General features: G+C 53.4%; 1 protein-coding gene across 2 annotated transcripts in view; it reads left to right on the top strand.

Annotated features, from left to right (window-relative positions):
* Window positions 1-774: 774 nt before the first annotated feature.
* Window positions 775-18,579, top strand: part of TBL1X (transducin beta like 1 X-linked) — a 211,719-nt gene continuing 193,914 nt past the window's right edge. The window contains exon 1 of one of the 2 annotated variants that reach the window (XM_047715435.1): window positions 775-864. The gene's annotated coding sequence lies outside the window, so the exon portion shown is untranslated. Of the gene's footprint in view, window positions 865-2,365; window positions 2,638-18,579 lie in introns of those variants that run through there. The other variant, XM_047715434.1, reaches the window with a different exon arrangement.

Below are 18,579 nucleotides of genomic sequence, written 5' to 3'. Positions count from 1 at the left end.
GCGATAAAACAGTCTCATTTACCCCCTACCTACCAGCCACCTAGCATTTCAGAAAGATGAATTTCAGCGATATCACGATAAACGTAGGCGGTCTATTTTCCTGTCTGGGGTCTTACAAAGTCCCTTAGGGTTCCTAGGATAAGCTCTGTTCCAGACTTGCAAGAAGACCTTTGGGATTGTAGGGACGTTACCAAAGAGACAGGATGGATTCTGAGCTCACTTGCAATGTTAGTTACCGAAGACCAGCTGTAAAAATTGGCCACAGCCGTCCTAGTTTGGAGTGAGGATTTCCACCACTTTCCTATACTTTAAATGATTGGCACCTGCCAAGTAATCAAAACATACAAAGAGGCCTTTTCCGCAAGTTCAGCTAGGCATTTCCAAGCAGCTAAAGACAGGCAGGGCTGGCAAGCCAGAGGGCCAGTTCGGCTGCGCGGCTACTCGAGAGTGTGCGGTAGCCGAGGGCCGCGTCCCCGTAAAGCCGAGAGCTGTAATGATGTCAACTTGTTATTTACTTTCCAAATCTGAATGACTGAGCAAGGCGAAAGGAGAATCAATCAACCACAATGTGACCCTACAGGCGGAAAAAACGCAGCGCTCCCACCAGCAGGCGGTGGGGGAGGGGAAGCACGTGTAACCGGGGCAGGGTTGCATCATGAGCTCGCTCGGGCTCTCAATTGTACCCTTGGTTTTTCGATTGCATGTAATACCTCAGCATCAGTCCGCACAAGCCCAGGGAGCCGGGGAGCAACGAAGGGCAGGCTCAAGGGAAGGCCCCCCCACGTCCTTTTGGGGACCCTTGAATGGCAACTGATACATATTAAGACACAATCTATTCTGCTGATTCACAATTATGGAGACAGTGTAAGTGTGTATTTTTTATTGATGTGCTCTAATAATGGTGTAGCAACAGTCGTTTTTACATCATTGACGTTTTACTGCAATATTTTTAGGTCCGCCTTTATGAGGGAGGACCAGCCCCTTAAAAACTCACCTTGGGCCCCTCCCTACCCCCAACAACCTGAACAACAAATGGTCTAGTGTCCCAGGAAGGAGCAAGTGAGGTTACAGTTTAAAATGCTGAGTGTACTGGGCTCTGCGCGCAAAGCTCATTATACACCAAAGGGAGGGGCAAAGTTATCTTAAAATATTCAACAAAGCAGACGCCCAAGTGCAGGGTGGTGGGCGCGGTGTCTGTTTAATTGAATTAAGACTGCGAGTGGTGGGCAGGGGTCTCCAAACTGGGGGGAGGACGAAGCTCCGGGGACTTTGGTGCGCCAGGGCCGAGCCAAATAAGCCATTGCAACATAAAACCCTTTGCAAAGCCTGTGGGTGGGGTGGGGGGTGTCGCGCGTGGGGAGGCCCGAGGGCCCAGGTACCCCCAACTCCAGAGGCCCAGCCCCCTCCTCTAAGGAGCTCCTGGCCTCCACTTATGTGTGCCCGAGTTTTTCTCCGCAAGCATTTCTGGCTCTTTCCGGGAGGTGTTTTGAAAAGGTCGAGGCTCCGCCTGAGTCCCCACTTTTTTGGGAGGGGGGAAGAGGCCTTTGGGGTGTCCTGTAAGCCTCCCATTTTGAGACAGATGCACCCTCGGGCAGCTTGCAGGGGGTTGGGGGTGGTTAGGGCCGCCGAGGAGCTTCTTTTTTTGAGGTGGGGGAGGGTAACACGGTAGCATCGTTCGGGTTCCCCTCCCCCCCTGGAAACCGCGGGGGTGGTGGCCCGGGTTCCTGTCCCCTCTTGGCAGTGGGGGGAAAGGCAGGGTTTGGGAATGGGACTGCGTGGGGGTAGGCCCGTGTTCACTTCATCCCCCTTGGAGGCCACGGGGAGAGGGAGAGGTCCGAGTTCCCCTCACCCACGCTAGGGTGGGGACCAGGGGAGAGCGCGGGGTGAAGGGCTGAGTAGGGTCGCAGGTTCTCCCACGGTGGGGTAGGGTAGGGGCTGGGTTGGGACTCGGGGCCTCGCCAGTAGCCTTGGGGGGTGCGGATTTTCACCCCTTCCTTCGCCGTGGGGGGAGGGGCAGGCCTAGCGTCCCCTCCCCCGGCCGTGGGGGAGGGGCAGGATTAGGACCCCCCCCCCGCGCAGGGGCGGGGCCAAGTGGACTCGGGTTCCCCTCCCCCGGCCGTGGGGGAGGGGACGGGTTGGGGGTTGGGGAGCGCTTCCCCCCACCAACACCACCCCGGCCGTTGGGGAGGGGCCGGCCCGGGCGGCGGCGGCGGCGGCGGCCCCCCTGGAAGTCCTCCCGGCCGGGGTCGGCGCGCTGGCGGCCGCTTCCCCCCCAACCCGGAGGTCACTGCCCGTGCCGGTCCCTCCCGCCGTCCCGCCCTCTCCCGCCGCCGCCGCCGCCGCTCCCGCCCCAGCCCCCCCCACTCTCCGCTCTCGGGAGCGAGGAGCCGCCAGCGCCCCCGCCCCGCCGCCGCCGCAGCGCCCTCGGCCGCCATTCGGCACCCGAAACTTTCCAGCGCCCGCGCCTCTCGGGGACTCGCGGCGGCGGCGGGGCGGGGGCGGCCCGGGGGCGGCGCGCGGCTGCTCCGGGGCGCCGGGCCCTCCTCGGCCGCGGCACGGCCCGGGCTCGGCGACGGCCGGCGGCAGGGAGGCTCGGAGCGCGGCGGCGCCTCCACAAGTTGCGCTGCCGGCGGCGAGGTGAGTGCGCGGGCTCCGGCGGCCGGGCGCGGGGCGGGGGGCGCAAACTTCTCCGGCGGGGGTGGGGGGCGGCGGGCAGGCGGCGCGGGGCGCCCGCGCGCTGCGCCCGCCGCCGGGGCTCTGGAGGGACGGGTCCCCAAGTGTGCCCGGGCTTCGGGCTGGGGTGCGGCGCGCTCCCTGCAGGCTGAACAATACCCCGCTGCGGCCGCTCCCCGAAGTGCCGGCGCGCCGGGGGCGGGGGCGGGGGGGCGGTGTGGGGAGGGGGCGGCGGCCGGTAAGTTTGGGGGAGCGCTCGGCCCGGCCCCCGGGGTCCCTTTGTCTGCGGGTTCTGGGGCCGGCGGGGCGGACCTGCGCCGCCGCGGGATCCCCCCCCCGTGGGGGAGGGGCGCCCATTCATCCCCGGGCGCCGGCCAGCGCGCCCGGGACCGGGTGGCAGCGCGGCGGCGCGCGGCGGAGTGAGGGGCGGGCGAGGCGGCGCGGCCCGGTGGCTGCTCGGTTTCCGAGACGCGGAAACTGTCAAGGAAGTCCGGGGCTCCCGGCCGGAGCGAGGGGACCCGGCTGAGGGCGACATCCGTGTCTGTGTGTGGCGGGGGTGGGGGAGCGCCCCTGGCGAGGCGGGGTCTGTCGAGCGCGGCCTGGACAGGGTGCAGACCTGTTGCTCCTGGGGCTCGGGGGACGGGTGCCCCCACGTCGGTGTCGTGGGCTGTGCTCCCCAGGGGCACCGTCCCTGCGTGGGGGGGGGGGCGATGCCGGGAGCGGCGTGGGGTGCGCCTTCGGGTGTGGGTGCCCGCCTGGTGTATGACAGTTTGGGGTCGCTAGAGGCCCGCCCGCTCGGGGGTAGGGCCTGGGCTTCACGTGCGCCGCCCGAGCGCGCGGTCAGGCCTCGGCCCCGGCTCGCTGCACGGCCTGGCCTTCCCCGAGCCAAGTGCTCTGGAAATTCCACAAAGTTAGAGGTGGAGGCGGGTTTCTCGTACTCCCCCCTAGTCGGGGATGTTGTGGAGCAGAACCCCCAAAGACACAGACTCCCACCGCCTGCTGCTCCGGCTGCTGTTTCTGGCTGGCACGGTCACATGGGGCTCGACCCGACTTCTGGCTGTTTTTCTCTCCCGACGCGCCGCCTCAGTCCCTGGTGTAACCTGGAAGGGGAGGGGCGGGACTCCGGATGGGAGGGGGAGGGGTGGGGGCGAGGGGAGAGCCCTGCGAAGGTCCCCGGCGGCGGCTTCCGGGTGGTAGTTGTCTCTCCCCGATTTTATAAAAAGTTTCCAACTTGTTATTCCTAGAGAAGAGGCGATGAGTGCGGGCCCGGAATGCTGAGTATGGCACAGGAAAGACATTAAGATGACACTTTTATTTTAGAGGATCGTAGTGGTTGACATGGGCTGCAGATTCTGCAGAAAATCACCCAGCCGGATGACTAATCCCGGGATAAAAGTTGAAGTTCATCATTTGACCCACTTATTAAAATGGCCCTTAAGGGGATTCCAGTCCTTAAGTGAACACACACCTGGGGGACAAAACCCGAGATTTTTAGGTATTTTGCTGGGCAGTGTGCACTTGGGGACAAGTAGTATTAGCTGGATCTTCTGGGGCTGGCTTTTCCTTTTGCTTGTATACAGGGCTTCATCAGTCCGGCAGTTACCCACACCCACGTTTCCGCACCCTTCTTGAATGTTTGAATGTTTTAACGGGCTGAGTAGGGATAGAGGGCTGAGTAGGGATAGAGCGGCTCAGAGGTCCTGGTTAGTCTTAATCTGACCTTCACCCGTGGGAGCTCTAGGCTCCTCCCCCCGGGCAAGGCATCAGGAGTTTCCCTGAACCCACTGTCGGGAGGGGGATCAGTGGTTCTACAAAGAGGTGGACAGAGCCCTTGAGTCCAACTTTGTCTTGACACTTACTGCTCGGCTAGAAACCCAACCTTCGCCCCATTTGGCCTAAACTGGTGAAGGGCCTGCCCTGCTGACCTTGAAGGCCTGCAGCTTTTCTGAACATCATTTCCATGTATGTAAAAGTAAAAAAAGGGAATTGAAATCGTGGTCCTCACTGTGTATGGTGCAGACAGAAAGCCTGTGTAAGTTTTCCTAAAACTGTAAAGCGGCCTGTACATGTTAGTTTTGCTGTTGCACAAATCGAATAATTGTCTTTACACTATTTGAGTGTCGTGCACTTAATGCTGCGTGCACGGCGATTATTATTTTTATTCTGCGGAGAGAACACTGACTTGATAACACAGGGCGGAGGGAGGATTGTCTGATTCCTGAAGCCCAGCTCTTACGCTTGCTGTTCCTGTTTTCATGTCTGCCTGGCAAGAGTTTTCACGTTTGGACAGCTAAAGCTCTCCAGATGACATACACACATTCACAAATGGGGATCTGCGGTGAAATCCGTGAACAGATACAGACGTGGCTGCACGGAATCAAGAGGCTTTGACCACGGTGGAGAAATTGCTTTCATAACTTCGTTGTCCGGGAGGGTAACCACCGGCCACATGCGAACATGGAGATTCAAGTTAATTAAAACTCCGTAAAATTAACGGTCCTTTCAGTTTCTGAAGCCATAATTTACATACTCAGTGGCCACTGTATTAATTAGCGCAGGCCACACAGAAAGTTATGTTAGAGGGTGCTGCTCTGTAGTTGACTGCAATGAAATCTTGATAATTAGTGTACTTTTGTGGGGGGAGGGGAGAAGCTATACAAGTGTGAAATAATTCACAGGTGAGCTTAAGAAAAACAAAAAGGACCCATTTCCGCAGGTGATTGACCCAGGAAAGTGATTTCAGCGAATGGGTTCCTTTTTTTTTTTTTTTTTTTTTTCCGTCTCTTAAGTAGGCTCCAATGTTCAGGCCCAAATGTGGGGCTTGAACTCACGACTCTGAGATCAAGAGTCGCGTGCTCTACTGACGGAGCCAGCCCGCCCCCGGTGAATGATTCTTAACTTGCAGTTGAGAGCTGTGGTTTTGGACGGGGGTGCTTTGGATCAGTTTTGAATTAGAAAACCGGGACTCCAGGCCAGAGTCCCTCCCTGAGCCTGTAGCCCTGGGGGACTGGGGTTGGAATCTCTGCATTGGTTTCCCCTTCGGAAAAAAGACATAACTGTTGGCCGGTCCCCAAGATGCCTACCTAAGGAGAGTGTGGTGAGCATCTCCTGGGCTTGGGGAGCCCACGCTGTTAGTCTCGGGGAGGCCCTGTGTGGGTGATGGCGGGCGAGGCCCTGGTGTACGTATTGTAACCCTCACTTACTGTGGATGCCGCGGGGCTGTCAGCACCGCCGCCCCCGTGAAGTTTGAGTCTTGAGTCTTGAGGTCAGAATCTTCCAAATTAAAAAGGCTGATAGGAAATCTTTCCAACAAAGTGAGATTCCACAATCGTCAAAGTATTTTTTTTTTTTAATGGCTGAGTGCTACAGCTGTTTCCTGTACTCCCAGTTCCTGAGTCAGGGTGTTATTTTTACTACTTAGTTGATGTGTCCTTTTCACAATTCTTTGTATTTTTTACAGTAATGGGTTAGAAATTTTATTTGTAAATGAGGGTTGGGACCCAGTTTGGGGAGGACTCAATTTTGTGGGTGTCAGAGTGGTGACCTCCCAGATGACCTTTCTGCCCTCTGTCCTCACTCACTGTTGCTTCCTCAGGGCTCTGCTGTGACAGTCAGCGTTTGGCTGCAAGTACTTACTAAATACCGAAGTTCTCCCCCATTATTTTCCAGAGGAGGGAGAGGGGCCTCTGCCAAGGGAGGCCGGGCCCAGAAAAGCCGTCCCGATTTCCCGGCTCTGTACGCATGGCTCTGCCAGGTCCAGCGCCCGGCCTAGGTGACCGTCACAGAGGCTCTGTGTCCAACATGATGCAGTCTTAGCTGTGGTTTCCTGATACCTTTATTCTGCGGAGAGAACACTGACTTGATAACACAGGGCGGAGGGAGGAATGACGTACTACATCCAATAAGATAATTTTTCACTCTTAAAAACATTGAGAAAATAGTTTCAATCAGGAAGCAAGACTGAAGTAATTTCGTAAACACTTCTCTTTAAACTTGGAACGACATCCCCTCCCTCCCCCAACTATTTTTAGGATGAAAGAAGTAACCGGCCTCCTGAGCAGAGACAGGGATGCGAGCTTTCCCCCTGGGTCTTGCCCTCCATGGCCCTCTCCCCTCTGCATCCTTTCCACGGGGCCTGACCAAACCGACTACACTGGCCAGATTGGCACAGTGAGACCCAGCAAAGCCAGAGTAGGAGCTAGATGTGAGGAGGGCCTTGCAAAGTCAACATGTTGATACGGTCGAGAGGGCCGAGTCTGAGAAAATGCATTGCAGACCTCAAGGGAAAAGCGCTGTCACTAAGGAATTCGCTCCGCGGGTGGCTTCTGGACCCGGGTGCGGGGAACTTGACTAAAGATGGTCGTGTGCTCTCTGGGCACGTTTGCTCCCGTGTGGCTCTGAAGTCCTTGTTGACAACCCGCCACGTGATTGAAGACTGTAGACGTGAGCCGAAAGCCAGTGAAAAATGGAATTGGGCACATGTAAAGGGAAGACACTGGAAAAGAGGTGTTTCAAGTCTTGATGAGAAACTGGGTGCCGTGGCAGGTGGGACTAGACCTGGAGATGGGGGTGACGCTTGGCTTCCAAAGAAAGGGGACGTCTTCAGAGGTGAGGACAAAGGGAGGTGGTGGTTTATGGCAATTGTGCTTGGCATAACTCCAGTGAACTCCAGAATCTCGCAGTCGGCTAAGCGTTCTCAGTGGGGGCATTTTGCCTACTACCTTCAAGGAAACCTCTAGAAACGTTTTCAGTGGTCACAGCATGGGGGAGGGGAATGGTGGTGCTCCTGGCATCCTGGGGGTCTGTGCATGCTGCCAGATAGCCTGCATTGCAGAGGACAGTCCCCACCGCAAAGAATGATCTGGAGCCAAGTGCCAGGGCTACCGGCACGGGGAAACCAACCCTGAATTCAACACTATATATATGACCGTGTGTGGGACAGAGGCTGGGGGGAGGTGGGTGCCAAGTCAAAGCTCTTTGTCAAGTTCTGTGTTCTCCTGGCACACCCGTGCTTTTCGGGAATCTGTTAGGAAGTAAGTCACATCACATCGCAGGTTGAGAAAGGACGTTTCTGATCTCGCAGCAAGAGCGGAAAAGAGAAAGCAGGAGTGAAGGGGCTTGGGGGAAGGAATAGAAACAAGGACAACAGGTGTTGGGGGGGACGGCTGTTAGTTGCCTAACCTCCCCCTCAACCCAAGTAGTTCAGAGTCCCCAGATGCCAGTGCACCTGGAAAGCGCGTTTCTCGACTTTCCCCTCTTCGTTGTATTCACGTGTCACACGCTTGCTCGGTCTTACTTTCGGTCATGTGAGGGGGTCCTTCTTGGGCTCCTGGTGGCCCCGGGGCAGATGACGCGGCTGTGGGGAAAATTTGTTTTGTGGGCAGCTCGCCCTGCCCTGATGCATCTTTGGGCAGATCAGTGTCTTTCTCTGTCATTCCTTTTCGTATTGAAAGAGAGAGAAACTAGAATTTCTTTCTCAGCCTTGAAAGGAGGTAGGGCTGTTATGCTCAGAGCCCTGTATGCTGGTGCCTTCTTCCACGCTGAGGTTGGGAATTGGGTGTGCAAGTGCGGTTGCGATGGTTGTGGCGGTCTCTGGAACTTGCCGCCTTCCCTTCCTTATCTCCCCACTCCCCACCGCCCTTAAGTTCAGTTTCAGGGCTGGGCCGTATACATGCATGCGTGTGTATCATTTCCCAAATTAGTGTATGAGAAGGTGGACTATCCTCTCTCTCAGTGTACAGTTTTGTGAGTGTGCGCACGCATAGGTTTGTGTAACCAGCACCAAAATGGGGATATAGAGCGAGTCCATCACCCCAAAGGCATCCTCCATTGGACCCCCTCCCTCTCCCCCATCAGCTCTGCTTTCCAGGTTCTCATAATTGCATGTCAGCTCAGCCTCGGATGCCTTTACGGGAACCCCTCCACCCTCCCGGGACCCTCCTCTGTGTTTCTCTCTGATGACACGTGAACTTTACACTTGCACACTTGAGCTTGTGGGTTTGCCTCCGAACAGCAGGGTTTGCTTTGCAGTGTGGGTGTTGTCAAAAAGGAAGGAGGAGAAAACCTTACTCTTCTTAATAGACTTTGTAAGGAGCCGTGGAGAAAGGAGGTCAGGTGTCTTGTTGGGGCTGCCAGAGATGTGTTTTTGATGCCAGGTAGTTCTCGCGACCCAGTGAGTCGAAATGGGATGTTTTCTGATGCACTTTCAGAGAAACGTTTCCCGAATCTTTCCGCCGTACTCCCTGAGAGACATTTACCATGTGATATGTACCAGGTTAGGAAGTCCTGTCTTTGGTTTCAAAAACAGGACCCACACGTGCAGGTGTCGCAGTCTTGCCAGTAGGGCGAAACCACCAGCGCAAGGTATGAACTTGTGTTTGCGTTACTGTGTTGGAGGGAAAAGTGAATTCCTGGGTCTGTTTCCATCTCCTTGTTGGGCTGCGTTTTACTTTGCACCATCATTTGACTTTTTGTGATGTCCTAGGAAATGGCATCTTTTCTACAAGAATCGACTTGGTGTCTTGGCTTTTTGCTACCGTGGTGCCGCCCTGGGTGGCCCCCAGCTTGTGTGATGGTCGTCGAAAATCTGGGTGCATCTGCCCGAGTCAGAGGGTAGGTGAGCTCATCTTGAGGCTTTTCCTCTGTCTTGCGTGAGGATTTTCATTTCCAGAGGCGATGCTGCTGAATTGTTGGTTCAGCTTTTTTTTTTTTTTAAAGATTTTATTTATTTATTTGACAGAAATCACAAGTAGGCAGAGAGGCAGGCAGAGAGAGAGGAGGAAGCAGGCTCCCTGCTGAGCAGAAAGCCCGACGTGGGGCTCGAACCCAGGACCTGGGATCATGACCTGAGCCGAAGGCAGCGGCTTAACCCACTGAGCCACCCAGGCGCCCCTCAGCTTTTTTTACTAGTGAAAAATTTAGGGAAACTGGTGATTATTTTTACCACATGCGCGGACCACCACTTTACCCACCGTTAGAATAGGGCGATACGCGGTATGTGACTTGATACGTTGATTCGTTGCATGTTGTGCTTAAACGCCAACACAAAACACACACAGTCGAGCAATTCCAAAGATGTTTTGGGGTGTTCGGGGCCTCATGACCATTTCTGTGAGTACCGGAGTTTCCGGGTCTCATGAGAGCCTGAGAGGGAGGCTAACGCGTCCCAGTGTTTACTCTTGGGACAGCGTCTTCTGAATTCCTCTGACATTCTGGTTTTTGTTTTTTTCCTTCCCCTACCTGGGTAGATGTTGCCTGGAGGCTTAAAAGAAAAGGAGAGTTTTCTTCACTTGCTTCCCCAGAACCTAGAACCTGTGACCCTAACTAGCCAGCACAGAGCCCGTGCACTTTCTGGACCGCTTGGCACCAGCCCCCAGGGAGAGTGCAGACCTTCCCACTTTCTAGAGACCGAAAACTTTGCTGAAGTCCACTGAGAACGAGGTCCGTCACCCATGTTGGAGTGAGCTTGGGAGAGCACTGTTCCCTTCTCAGAGCCTGATTCGTTCCTGGGATCAGCCTGCTAGCCCGCCGTCATCGGGCCTCAGGGCCCTGGCATGTGAGCCGTTGTTGAGCTCTGCACACGTCTCTGCTTGTTCGGAGATCCCAACAGGTGGAGAGGACGACCCAAGGAAGCTTCTGTTCGAGGTGCCGTTTTCGTTCTTAGGTTAGAAATAACAAATGCTTTAATACAGTGAGACTGTTTAAGTCATCCTAAGTGGGAGAACGATTCAGCATACCGGAGCGGCGATTTCTGTTCCGAGGGCAGGGGCTGCTTAGTTATGACAAGGTCAGCTTCTGTCTTCTAGTTATCCTTGTGGTTCTGACATCTGTTTGAAGATGAGAAATGGGAGAACGGAGCAGCAGTCTTGTCACCAACGGCGTGTCCTGTAGAAGTCGGTTGCACCAGCAGACACACCTAATGCCTACCATCTATAAAGTTCTGTGTGGCTGCAAAATAATGATGATAATAATAATAAAAGTTCCAGGTGGTTGTGGAGTTGTAGGTTGTGTTTGATAAAAACAGCTGAGCTGAAATTTGAGGTCTCTACCATTTGGTTCATTTGGGGAACGGATTAAACTTAGGTCCCTGTCGGAGGTTCTCTTTCCAGCACAGTCCTCCTCAGGCACGTAGCGTCCCACACCGCTGCAGTCCCAGCTCGGGGTTGGTAAAGACTCGAGTATTCACAATTACCGACTTGCGAGCAGTGATTGCCACTTCCTGGCACTGGCAGATCAGTCTGGGAGACACGGTTTGGTTTAACTTTTAACTCGGTTATGAAAAAGATATCTCATTAGATTTGTACTTCTAAGATGCACGGGTGACCCTTTGCCAGTTTCAACCGTTTCCAGGGATGCTGAAATGCTTTAAAAAGCTTCACCAGAAGAAGCCAACGTTCTAGGTGTACCCAGCTCAGAAGTGGGTGAAAATAAGAATTAGTGGTCTCAGTGTGTCCAGGGCATGGCAGAAATTATTGTAGACCAGATGAGAACAAGGCAAGAGGCCCTTGGAAATTAGAGTTGCCTTATAAATTTCATGGGACTCTCGGATAAATTTCATGGGCTTCTCAGTACATTTCCTTTAAACCGATAGACTCCGCATTTTGGGCGGTGGGGCAGGGGGAACCAAAGTGCCCGGTGTCAGGTTTTAATTCCCACACTGGTCTACCAGGGCCATACTGTGTTCTCTTGCAGGAGCACAGCGAGATTTGTTACAGCGAGGGAAGAAAGGTAAACTGTCCGCTTACTCTGTGTCTCATTCTTAGGTCTATTTTTGTGGTTTGTGAAAAATGCCTGTAATGTTCGTGGAGGGTTGTGTTTAGTTAGTAAATAAATTACCTGGGTTGGGGGCACGGGCTGGAAACTTCTTCACTGATGAGAATATGCAACGAAAAGACGTTCAGACATCACCTAATGGGTCCCCAGAGGTAGCAGGTGGAGGGGGCAGTTTTGAAGTACGTGAATGCAAGTGGGACAGGGATGTGCTCCCCTTTCCCCTGGCTTCAGTTGCCAATGCCTGTGTGTGTCTGTGCATGCTGATCTACTGGGTTTTGTGAGTTTGAAAAGCGGAAAAAGTACTGGCGGTGCAGAAGCAGAGGCCAGTAGCTGTGTTGCAGGTGCGTGATGAGGTTTTGGAATGGTGCTGTGCTTGTCACGCCTTTCGTGACATGGCAGTGTTTTCATAATCACTTAATTCTGTTTCTAAATCAGCCGCTTTCATTGATGGTTGCCCTCAGGGCTCCTGAGAAACAGACTGATGGAAGCGATTCAGAGTTCAGAAGACAAGCAGCGGGAGAGGGTGCGCCAATGGGACGGTCGTGGGAGTCTTTGCCTTACTTCAGTCTGGCTGTTTATTTGTTGGGTCTTTTTCTGTAGACCTATTTCAGTGGTCATGGATGTTTTTAAATACATTAAAAAAATACACAAAACGATTTCACAGTAGAGTTTTTGTGTTTTGTTTTAAGAGAGGACTACTCAGGGGACGGCTAGGGGGCTCGGTCAGTTAAGTGTCCCACTGTTGGTCTCAGTCTCCGGGTGGTGGGCTTAAAGCCCCTCACTGGGTTCCACCTGGACAGGGAACCCACTTAGAGCTAAATAAATAGAATAAAGAGAAAACTCAGTCAATGCTCTATTTGTTATTGGTATTCCAGAGAGCAAATAAATAGAAAAATGAAATCCATGATTCAGACCACATTGTGGTCTGCGGAGGTGAGGATGGGAACTGACCTCCATAAATGTGAGGTCTTTTGTCTGAGCTCATCTGCTGAGAGTGGCTCAGGGTTTGGTTTTCGTGAGACTCGGAGTCTTTCCAGGATTTCCACGGCAGTCTGTTTGTTTGTTTAACTTGAAATGATTGATCCGTTAGCTTCGGTTTTTCTGTCATTTTTTCGGTGTAGACATCAAATTTCCCCCTTGTGAGTGTTGAATTTGCAGTGGAACTTTGTACGTAAAACAAAGCCCAGAGATTTGCAAGTGAATTCAGAGGCCCGCTGGTGAACAATTCTCGTCCCCTTCCGCGTGCCCACAGGACACCTAGTGCCAAACGTCATTAACTTGTCAGGATGTAAACAGACATTCATTTGTCTCTTGGTGAATGGAAATGTTTATCTCCTACTTGAAAAGAAAAATTGGTTTCCTTTATGGCAATACAAGACAGCTACTGTAAAGAGGAGAAACAGGAAGAATTTTTTTTTTTTTTTTTTTACTGTCGTGTCATGAACCTTCGTCTCTCCTTTCCAGAGATCAATACGTGTGGGTTTCAGTAGTGGATGAGTTAGAATTTGCATCTCTGGGAATGCACTTGATCTGCCCCTCCCCTGCCCCTTGAAGAAGAAAAAGTTACAGCAGGTCATGTCCTTTTAGCCAAATGCCTCTGGCTGGGTCCGGATCATGACCTCATATTGCAACTAGGCCGGGCAGACACACCTGTGAATCACTTCAGTCCTGAACCGGGATCCTCTTCTATTTTTGCTTTTGGGTGAAACATGAATAATTTTTCATTTGATTATTTGCCTGCCAAAATTACCCAGCGATGTGTCTCGGGGAATAGCCCTAAAAGGAGACACTTCTTAGAAGCCCGCACAAAAGTCGATTCCATTTCCTAAATGCGTCCCTTAGGGAGTAGTCAACGTGCAGATGTCTGTGTATAATTTCTGAGAATGTGAGGCGTACGCAGGTGTTTAAAGCAGGAGTGCCGCGAAACAAGGCCAGTGCTGGAAGCTATCGGAACGTGAAATTTTTGAGTATGCTAATCTTTGAGAGAGAATCTAGAAACAAATTAGCTTATAGCTTTGTTGAAGTACCGTCTACATAATTTGTATCAGAGAAGCCAGTTCCTTTTCCTTAGGAAGATTGGGCTATTAAAATTAACTATCTTCATTTTTCCACAGAAATAAAAAAAATCAATTGTGGTTCAAATAATTGTATGTGAAGCTTTGTAATTGGAAATTTGATGTTAGCCAAATTCTATAACCTTGGTTAATTACATTCGTATACTCAAACTAAATATAGAATAAGATTAGCTCATGGAAATATTTCATTTTTATCTCTGGCAGTACAGTGAGCATTCATGTAATAGTTCCTAGTTTCGTTTTGTGATTTTTATTTATTTATTTTTAATTATCCTGGACATGTTTTCCGTAAAGTTACTTGAAATGAGGCTGTGTGTTTTTATTTCCCGGCTCTTGTTTGACTATAACATGGCACACAGAATAAGCTGTCCTTTGTGAATTTTGATTTTCTTCGTGGCCTCTGTGTTCCGTGCCTGGCACAAGGCAGGGACAAGCCAGGGGTCCCATTTTTTTGGCCTGACGTTTGCCTTCGGGGACGTCTAGGGGAGACTGGCTGTCACAGAGCCCATGTTCAGCCTCGTCTGTTTGCTGTCTTGCTAGCTTTTCCAGCGAACGTTGTGTCTTCGGACAACAAGTGTGTTTTTCGGTGTGGGTTTCTGACGGCCCTGACGTCTGGTGGCGTGGAATTTCTCCGTTCACACCACTGGCTTGGGCAGTGGGCGGGGTTCCCCCGTACTTAGCTCACGGGGTTGAGTTGGACACATTGTAGACCCAGGTGGGTTGCCGCCAGCTATGTTACTCTGTTTCGCTTGGGTTTGCCTTAGCTGTTTGCTTTGCCTTTGAATTTGCTGCAGATCCCGCTTGCGGTGGTGTTTAATTTAATACGGAACTCTAAATCTGGCTTTTCAAGTTGATTTTCTGAAACCACTTTATTGCGGTATAAATTACATACCATAAAAAGCACCCATTTTAAGCGTACGACTCAATGATTTTTAGTAAATTTACGGAGTCGTGCAGCTATCGTCATAATCGATTTTCATTCCTCAATACGGTCATTCGTGTCCATTTGCCATCAATCCTGGCTCCTGCCTCCCAGCCCCCCGCAGCCTTTGAATCTCCTTTCTGTCTCTGCAGATTTCCCTTTTCTCAGAACAAGTACTTCTGTGCGAGGTTGAGCTCACCGGGTGGTGGGTGCTGAGGCCGGATTTAGTGGGCTTCCCTGCCCTTCCCCGGAGGAGGGAGAAGCGGAAGGAAGCGAGATCATAGGCGTCCTGCCTCCGTTCCCCCCTCCGCATGGTCAGGGTGCTGATGGAATTTTTGCAGCTTCTCAGGTACTGCCGTTTGGGACGTAGTTGGTTCAGAAAGGGCCCATGGGACGGGGGACCTCTCTGGTGATGGGCTCGGTCCCCGGAGAACCCAGCCCACGACCACGGGGCAGAACCTCATCTTCCTTCCCGCATGACCCTCCTGTTGCTTTCATGGCCTTGACTGTGAGGCTCTGAGGGAAGTGCGAGCTTGGCCCCGGACGTCCCTTAGCTCCGTCTTCCTCTACCAGGGACAGTTTAGCTTCTCGGGGACGCTGGGCGGTGTCTGGAGACCCTTCTGCTGGTTACAGGTGGGGACGAGGTGCCCCGGTGGGGAGAGGCCGGACGTGCTCTCATACGTCCTACGAGCCAGAGGTTGTCCCCCTGAACCGGTAAGAGTTCCCCAGCCCAAGAGCTGAGAGTGTGGAGGCCAAGAAAGCCTCTGTGGCTTTAACTCTGGGGGGGTTTCACACGTGGTCCTCACTAAAGTCTTGGGGACGTTGAAGGAGTAAAGGTACCCGAGGCTTATGGAAGGGGCAGAGGTGTCTTTCAGTCTCCGTGCGCTCCAGGGAAATGGGGATTTTTTTTTTTTTTTTTAAGATTTTATTTATTTATTTGACAGAGATCACAAGTAGGCAGAGGCAGACAGAGGTAGAGAGGGGGGGAAGCAGGCTTTCCGCGGAGCAGAGAGCCCAATGTGGGGCTTGATCCCAGGACTCTGGGATCATGACCTGAGCTGAAGGCAGAGGCTTTAACCCTCTGAGCCACCCAGGTGCCCCGAAATGGGGATTTTTTTGAGGGAAAGGGTAAATGAGAGTCTTGGAGTTAAGTTTCGAGGGAAATGACGTTCAGTCCCTTCAGAAGGGTTCACAAAGATGGACATCGCAGTGTGGACTGAGGAATCTGGAGCCACCCTCTGGCTTGGATCTGGGACTCACACTCCACCTTTGTGTTTCCCTAAGAACCGAGACAAGATCGAGACCCTGCCCAAGGGCTCTGAAAATTCTCCCTGCGCAAAGGGGAGGGGCTGCTTCCGGCAGTCACCCTGTCGTGGAAAGCATTTCTGGACTGGCTGTGGGCCCTTGCCTGTGGGCCTCCTGGTTCCTGTTGGTTTCTCGAGGATTTTCCGTCGCTCCCCTGACACGGACACGGCTCTCGTCCCTCGCCCTGCGCCAGCGCCCTCCCCTTCTCGTTTACTTGGGCCCACGTGCCCCGGAGTCCCTTGCCTGGGCGTCTATCCTGTTCACCTGTGTCCTCTGTCTCGCACCTGGCTGCCACAGCTTCCCTTTCCCTCTGGTCTGTGCCCGGTGGGGCCTCTTCCTCCCCACTGCCCGCAGCCCGCAGTCCTTGGCGCCTTCCAGGGTGCAGGATCTCCTCCTGACATCCCCTTTCTGGGTGTTTTGTTGTTTTGCCTGTTCTGAGCTCAGGGTCCCGCCCCCCCCCCCCCCCCCCCCCCCCCCGCCCCAAACATGGTGCTATGCTGATTTCCAGGAATTCCGGCACCGCAGACTCCAGCTTCTTCCTCCTCTTCTCCCAGAATGATCAGGAGGCACTGGTGAGCGTGGCAGGGTAGACCCGCCTGGAGCAGGGTAGAGCTGCCCCCGAGCATGTGTGGCCGTCCAGTCGCGAACGTGTAGTCTTGCGTTTCCATGCAGGTGGTGACCTGTTGTCCTTCGCCGCGTCTGCCCCCTTTCTTCTTACGGATGGATTCACGGCAGCCGCAGTGCAGTAAATGAGGTCTACCTACACGGCGCCTTTAATCCGGTTTTTCGTTATCTCGCTCGAGGTGCTGGTTTCACGGACCCACTGCTGGGTCATCTACCCTGTCTGTCTCCTTACAGGTGTCGGAACAAATATTTCTGTGGCTTTCCCCATTTCTTAGTGTCTTGCTGGGATCTCTGCCTCCCAGGTCGTGCGTGGGTTGGCTTTCTATGACTACATCTGGTGGTTTGCGTTTTCTAGAATTTCATGTCCGTGAAACCACACGATATGAGCCCGTGACTTTGCCTGACGTGTTCCACTCGGCCTAATGACTTGGGGGTTCCCCAGTGTTGTGGCCCGTATCACGAATTCATGCCTTCGGGTACTCGGGTGGGAATCTTTGGGGGGTGTGGACGCACCACGGTTCTGCTTATCCATTCGCCAGCTGCTGGGCATGTGGGGGGCTGATGTTTCTTTGGCCCGTGAGAATGAAGCCGCCGTAAATGTTTTTGTCGCCCTACGAGGGGTTCTCAGACTTCGCTGGGTGGTGGAACCCCATGGAGAGCTTGTGAAAACACGGGTTGCCGGGCCCCATCTGCACACCTTGTGACGGGGTCGGTGGGGATGGAGCCCGAGACCACTGCCTTTCTAGCAAGTTCCCAGCCGCCGGAGTTCGACCACGCACGTGCTACCAGCCGCTGCCTCAGGGGTCGTCTTCAGAAACTTTGGTTCTTCCTGGATTGTTCTTTGTTCCAGATATCGGACTGTTCCTGTCCTGTAATGGCGCTTGTGGTTTTAATCACCAGGCTTTCCGTTTCTGTGTGGTTGTTGGTATCCGTGTTTCCCTCTTGGCTCCTGGCTTTTACCTCCTTCTGTCCAAGGTAACTAATACGAAGAAAAACTCAGGGTTGCTGGGCTGGGGTGCTCATGTCTCCTCAATGACAGCCATGAGAGCCTTGTCTGTCTGCAGGGTCTGCCCTTACTGCACTACTTGGGGACGTGACTGATGCCTTCTTATCTCCTGAGGACACGGCGCGGTGTTGTGGTCAGCACCCAGCCACGTGAGGCTGGCGTGGACCCAGGCACTGTGCCCGGGCCCCCCTGGTACTGCTGTCCCCTGGGACCTTGGGGCGAAGCAAGCCTCACCTGCCTTTCCTCTCCCAGGGCAACCAGATCTGGCCCTTCTGCATCCCACCCCTTCTCACTGAAAGCCACCAGCCCCACACCAGTAACCCTGTTTTATTTTCGGTGTGTATTGTATTTTTAATTTCCCATTCCGGAGTCTGATCTGAAGTCACTAGTTCGGAGTAGCTAGATGTTATCAGTAGGTGTTCACTACCACAGCCGGTGCTCGTGTTATAGTAAAACAATTTTTGTGGTGGTGGCGGGGGGGAGATTTTTGCTTTGTTTTGGAAAGCAGCTTCAGATGACTGCAGAGTCTTTCTGTGGAGGCATCTTTCTGTCCTTGCTGCCGGAGCCCGGGTCTTTCTCTGCTCCTGAATCCGTCCATCCCGTGTCGTCTCGGGTCCCTGGCTTCACGCCTTTGGCGGCTGACCTTAGCCCACCGTCTGAGAATCTTGACCCAGGACCTGTCGTGGACTGGATTCCAGACTGCTTAAGTAGGCTCATCTCACTGGGATGCTCACAGCTTTTAAGCAGTTTTCTGTGACTCGGCATCATGAGCTCATGTCTTAGTTTCTTCTTTTTCTTTTTTTTTTCTTCTTCTTCTTCTTTCCCTTCCTCCTCCGCTTTTTCTTCTTCCACTTCACATGCTAGCTTTACGGAGCTGTAATTCACATCCTGTGGCGCTGACTCCCTTCGGGGGTGTATGTCAGGGCTTTCCTGGCATAGACAAGGTTGGGCACCCAGCGCCGCTGCCTGATTCCACAACATCTTCATCTCCTCAAAAGAAACCACCTGCCCGCTCCGCCGTCACTCCCTGTATCCGCACACTCTCAGCCCCAGCCTCTGGCTGCCTCTCATCTCTGTCTCTGGGCTTACGTGTTCCGGACACTTCCTTTAAGTGGAATCCTGCGATCCGCGGTCTTTGATGTCCAGCACCTTTCCCTTCGGGATTTTGAGGTCCCTCTAGGCTGTGGCACCTCCCGTGCACT

Source organism: Lutra lutra, chromosome X (assembly GCF_902655055.1).
Source record: "Lutra lutra chromosome X, mLutLut1.2, whole genome shotgun sequence".
NCBI lineage: Eukaryota > Metazoa > Chordata > Mammalia > Carnivora > Mustelidae > Lutra > Lutra lutra.
This window is presented reverse-complemented; position numbering and strand designations above follow the sequence as displayed.